We start from the raw sequence: 6,000 nt of genomic DNA, 5'->3' as shown, positions 1-6,000 counted from the left end.
AAGTAATGTGAGTATATATGTATCTCCTTTATTTCAGTCTCAATTCCAACTAATCAGAATCAAGTCCCTGCCCTTAATGGATCTAATTACGCTCAATGGAAAAACGCCATTGAAGTTGTACTAGGCTGTCTTCAATTAGATCTTGCCCTGATAACACCAGAACCGCCAAAGCCATCTGATAATGCCACTGAAGCTGAATACAATCGACGGGTTGCATGGTTTAGATCAAATGATACATGCTTGAAAGTCATTAAGTATTCAATTTCTGAATCGATGAAGGGTGCTATGCCTGAAACAGATAAGGCTAAAGTTTTCCTGACTGAAATGGAAAACGATTCAAGAAATCTAATAAATATGAAGTGGGCATTCTTTTGAATAAATTGACTCGCTCATCCTACGATGGAAAAGGCAACATCCGTGAATATATTGTAGAGCAGATCGAAGTTGTTTCTAAGATCCGTGCTCTAGGGCTTGTACTCACTGATGATCAACTGGTTCATTTGATCATGAACAACCTACCTCCCCAATTCGGCACGTTCCTGGTAAACTATAACACTATGAAGGACATGTGGACATTGGATGAACTCATCACTCAATGCGTCCAAGAAGAAGACAGGATCAGACAGATGATAAAAGTTCAAAATATTAATATGGTGACTTCAGGACAAGGGTATGAGCAAGGGAATAAAGGTAAAAGGAAGAGGAAACAAGGTTCTAATAATGGATTCTCTGGTCCTCAATCTGGAAACCATGAGAATCAATCTGAAAATGGATCTAAACGCAAACGGGTTAAAGGCAAATCGTGTTTCTTTTGTAAAAAGACGGGTCATCTAAAGAAAGACTGCGAAGGTTTTAAGGATTGGCTCATAAAGAAAGGTAATCATTCTGTTCTTGTCTGTTTTGAATCTAATTTGACCGATATGTCAACAGATTCTTGGTGGATAGATTTAGGAACTACTATTCACATATGCACTTCTATGCAGGAATTACTATAGGCCAGGCTACCAACTGATGCGGAGCGCTCAGTATACATAGGCAATGGTGTCAAAGTTGACGTGGAGGCAATAAGAGTCTATAGGCTTAAGTTGAAGTCTGGTCAATTTTTGAATTTAGTAAATACATTCTGTGTGCCGTCTATAAGGCGCAATTTAGTTTCAATTTCCTGTTTGGATAAGTTGGGATATTCGTTCCACTTTGGAAATAAAAATTTTAGTATTTACTTTAATTCGATTAAAGTTGGAACTGGCTCTTTAGTAAACAACTTATATCAGTTAGACTTGATTGCCTCTCACGTCTATAATATTAATACCTTGCATGGAAATGTAGTGAGATCCAAGCGAAGACTAGACTATGAGAATTCCTCCATGTTGTGGCACAGGCGGCTATGCCATATATCTCGTGAGAGATTAGACGGGCTTGTGCGAGAAGAAATTTTACATTCTCTAGACTTCTCTGACTATAAAGTATGCATTGATTGTATAAAAGGGAAACAGACTAGAACGAGAAAGAAAGGTGCAACCAGGAGTGTAGATCTATTAGAGGTTATACATACAGATATCTGTGGACCATTCCCTACAGCCTCATGGAGTGGCCACAAATATTTCATTACCTTTATAGATGACTACTCTCACTTTGGGCACCTATACCTTATCAGTAAGAAATCAGATGCCCTGGATGCTTTTAAAATCTTTAAGGCCGAGGTTGAAAATCAACTCGATAAGAGAATTAAAGTTGTCAGATCTTACCATGGTAGTGAATACTATGGCAGATATGACGAATCAGGACGTAATCAAGGGCCATTCGCTAAATACCTACAGGATTGTGGCATTGTTGCTCAGTACACTATGCCTGGTACTCCAGAGCGGAATGGAGTTACTGAGAGACGTAATCACACCCTTATGGATATGGTGCGAAGTATGGTCAGCAATTCAACATTGCCAGAATCTCTGTGGGGTGATGCGATCAAAACCGCAGTTCATATATTAAACAGGGTTCCTAGCAAAGCAGTAAGCAAAACTCCTTTTGAGTTGTGGAATGGGAGAAAACCAAGTCTCCGATATCTACATGTCTGGGGTTGTTCTGCTGAGGCCAAAATTTATAACCCGTATGAAAAGAAGCTTGATCTTAGAACCATAAGTTATTTCTTCATTAGATACCCAGAAAAATCAAAAGGCTATCGATTCTACTGTCTTTCCCACTCCATCAGGATTGTTGAGATTAGGAATGCCAGATTCATTGAGGACACTGAAAACAGTGGGAGCACGAATATAAGAAATTTTGTATTTGAGGAACAAAGGACTGTGACTCCTGTCATAGTCAATCCAGATCACGTGGACATTAATGATGCAGTCGATTATGCAGTCACTGCAGAGCACCACGTAGAACCTCATATACAAACCACTGATGAGGAAAATCAAGATCAGACCCAACAAGCTGAACCATTAAGAAGATCTGAAAGAGAGAGAAGGCCTGTAAATCGAGACGATTACATCGTATACTTACAGGAACACGACTTTGACATAGGAGTGGAAAAGGATCCTGAATCCTTTACACAAGTCAAACAAAGTGCTGATCCTTCTCGTTGGTTTAATGCCATGAAAGATGAGTTGAAATCCATGCAGGACAATAAAGTATGGGATCTTGTAGAGTTATCCACTGGAATAAGGCCGATTAGTTGTAAATGGATATTTAAAACCAAACGGGACTCCAAAGGTAATGTCGAATGATATAAAGCCAGACTTGTAGCCAAGGGTTTTAACCAACGTGAGGGCATTGACTTTAAGGAGACTTTCTCACCAGTATCCAAGAAAGACTCATTCAGGATCATAATGGCTCTTGTAGCTCATATGGATTTAGAGTTGCATCAGATGGATGTAAAGACTACATTTCTCAATGGGGATCTGAATGAGAATGTGTACATGTTGCAGCCCGAAGGTTTTGTAGCTACTGGCTCAGAACATTTGGTTTGCAAACTTAAGAAGTCCATCTATGGGATGAAACAGGCATCGTGACAGTGGTACCTTAAGTTTCATGAAGTAATTTCTTCATATGGCTTTGTAGAAAATACTGCAGATGAATGTATCTACATTAAAACCAGTGGGAGTAAGTTCGTTGTGATGATTTTGTATGTTGATGACATTCTGTTAGTAAGCAGTGATACCAGGATGTTGAATGACACCAAGAAATTCTTATCTCAAAGGTTTGAAATGAAAGACCTTGGTGAAGCTTCTTACGTCATCGGCATTGAGATTCACCATGACAGAACACTTGAACTGCTCAGCTTGTCACAGAGGGCCTATATTACTAGGGTACTCGAAAGGTATGGTATGCAAAATTGTGCTTCAGGAAAGTCGCCCATTGTGAAGGGCGACAAATTTGATTTATTTCAGTGTCCAAAGAATGATTTAGAAAAGAATCGAATGAAAGAATTTCCGTACGCATCAGTAGTAGGGAGCATCATGTATGCTCAAGTCTGTACGCGACCGGACATTGCCTTTGTCACTGGAATGTTGGGAAGATATCTATCTAATTTAGGAATGCAACATTGGATAGCTGAAAAGAAAGTATTACGGTATCTTCAAAGAACGAAAGACTTCGGACTCACATACAGAAGGTCTGATCAGTTGAAGTTGATCGGGTATTCAGATGCAGACTTCGCAGGCTGCGTTGATACTAAGAAGTCTACTTCAGGATACATCTTCATGATGGTGGGAGGAGCTGTGTCGTGGAAAAGCGTGAAATAATCTACCACAGCCTCATCCACTATGGAAGCTGAATTTATTGTCTGTCATGAGGCATCTAATCAGGCACTAATCCCGAAACCATTGAGAATATTTTACGATAATTCGGCTGCTATTTCCTTCTCTAGTAACAACAAGCATTTGTCAAGGTCGAGGCATATCGATATCAAGTATCTTGTTGTAAAGGAAAGGGTTCAGAATCATCAAGTGTCCGTGGAATTTATCGGCACTAAGCAGATGATTGCAGATCCGCTCACTAAAGAGGTCCCTATCACGCCATTTCAGGAGCATGTAACATCCATGAGAGTCATTAATCCCACAAATGTTTTCAGTTAGTGAGAGTTGAGCGTACTTTGATTTTCACAGACACTTAGAGATCTCGTTTTATACAGTTTGTTTGGATGATTTTGATATAAAGATTTATTTCTACTTCTCTATATATATGCGTAAATTTTGAGTAAGTAGAACTACAGTCGTGTCTCGTTGGAGACATTAAAAGCTTCAGGACCTCTTAAGGATAGACACATATTGTCACACTAAAATGTATAATCCTTATACCACATTTCCTAGTTCGTGATATATGTCGTTAAGATTGAAAGTATTTGTGATCGCGCTTAGACTCACTTCGCCTAAATTAAATGTTGTGATGACTACCGCGTTTCGATACTGACTGTCTTTATGGACCAGATTGAATAGCATTACTCATACTGTCCAACTGTTTTTCATTAGTTAACCATTTGGATATTTTCTTAAAATATCAAAACTTGTTTACAAAATTATTATATATGACTATCATTGACATTGCTCAATGAGGCCTAAGTGGGAGAATGTAAGAACTCTATTTAGTGGGCCTCACTGATCAACGGTCTGGATTGTCATACATTCGGACTGGATGATTGAGTAGACCAGTGGGCCCCACTTTAGTTGATGCGCTGTGCAGTATATCTGCGCAGCTTTGCGTACTAGGGATGGAATGTTGTAGATGTCTTACGCAGACAGCAATTTGAGTTGCACTAGGATGCTACAATGTGGAGCGTGGGAGAGAGAGTTGTGATGAGTTTCAAACTCTCTCTCCATAGATTCTATAAAAGAGAGTTGGGTCCCCGATCCTACACCATAGTAGAAATTCAAGTCTTATTTTGTGAATTACAGAAAGGGTGTGAAGGAGAGGAAGATCCTAAACTCTACAGGTATTCTAGTATTCTTATCCGGCTTCCATGGCGGCGTCTCAGCTAGGGAAGCTATCCGACCCCTGATCGCCATGTCCTATGCACAGACAGATCCGTGGGCCTATTCCGCATATAGATTAGATTCCACACCTCAGTTTTGGACTCAAGTGTCATGCCCCAAACTCGGAAACCGGGCTCACAAAATTCCCGATCACCGAATCTGGTGCCGACAGCCTCCGTAGAACCCCATTCTCGGCTCCCAGTGCCCATTCGCCAGGTTCCGATCCTGGGATGCTACAAGGAGGATTTTCAACATCAGTTTGATTCGTAATAAGCATAACCAAAGGCATAACCCACAAACAACAACCAAAAACTCCATCACATTTCCACTATAATCAAAAACTTTACAAGTACAATGAGCATAAGGGAAATACAATGATGATGAACAAAAACTCCAAAATGATCAGCAACACGTCCAAGCCTCAGCGCTGCTGCGATCCAACATCACCTGCACGCAACAGTCGTGCATAAGCTTATAGAAAGCTTAGAGGGTGGTGAAAGTGTATGCTTAAGGTGATAATACAGTTATGCAGTATCAGAGTAAGGCGAAACATGCTGATGAATACCAAGAATACCATTAGCCTTACCAAGGCCATGCGGTACAAAGAATGATGTCGGCCATACCAAGGCCATGCAATGCGAAATGCAACTCAAGCATACAAATCCTCATCTAAGTCCACATGTCAATACAGCTTAAAATCTGGAATATCACCGGGGTCTAGTACACTCCAAGCCAGATTACCGCCCCATCGCGCGCAATAAGGTGAGTGGAAAAGACCTCACTATCCGCCTGCTAATATTGGGCTCAGCTCGTCAATAGCGGACCCATTCCTCGAGCTGGTCAGACTCAGCCTAGCATTGCCCCCTACTCTCGGGCGGGTAAGGCCGCACCCCCTTCCAACCGACCATGACACAGTGGAAAGCGCAACCGTCTGGTAATCGGCACCCAACGCTCATGCACCCACTCGGTCTAGACGTTGGAGCAACCTCCTGGTACCATAAGGGTTTAGGGACTTTCACCCAGGGATATC

The sequence above is a fragment of the Magnolia sinica genome, chromosome 1, assembly GCF_029962835.1.
Source record: "Magnolia sinica isolate HGM2019 chromosome 1, MsV1, whole genome shotgun sequence".
NCBI classification, from domain to species: domain Eukaryota; kingdom Viridiplantae; phylum Streptophyta; class Magnoliopsida; order Magnoliales; family Magnoliaceae; genus Magnolia; species Magnolia sinica.
The sequence above is the reverse complement of the archived record's forward strand: the minus strand, read 5'-3'. Positions refer to the sequence as shown.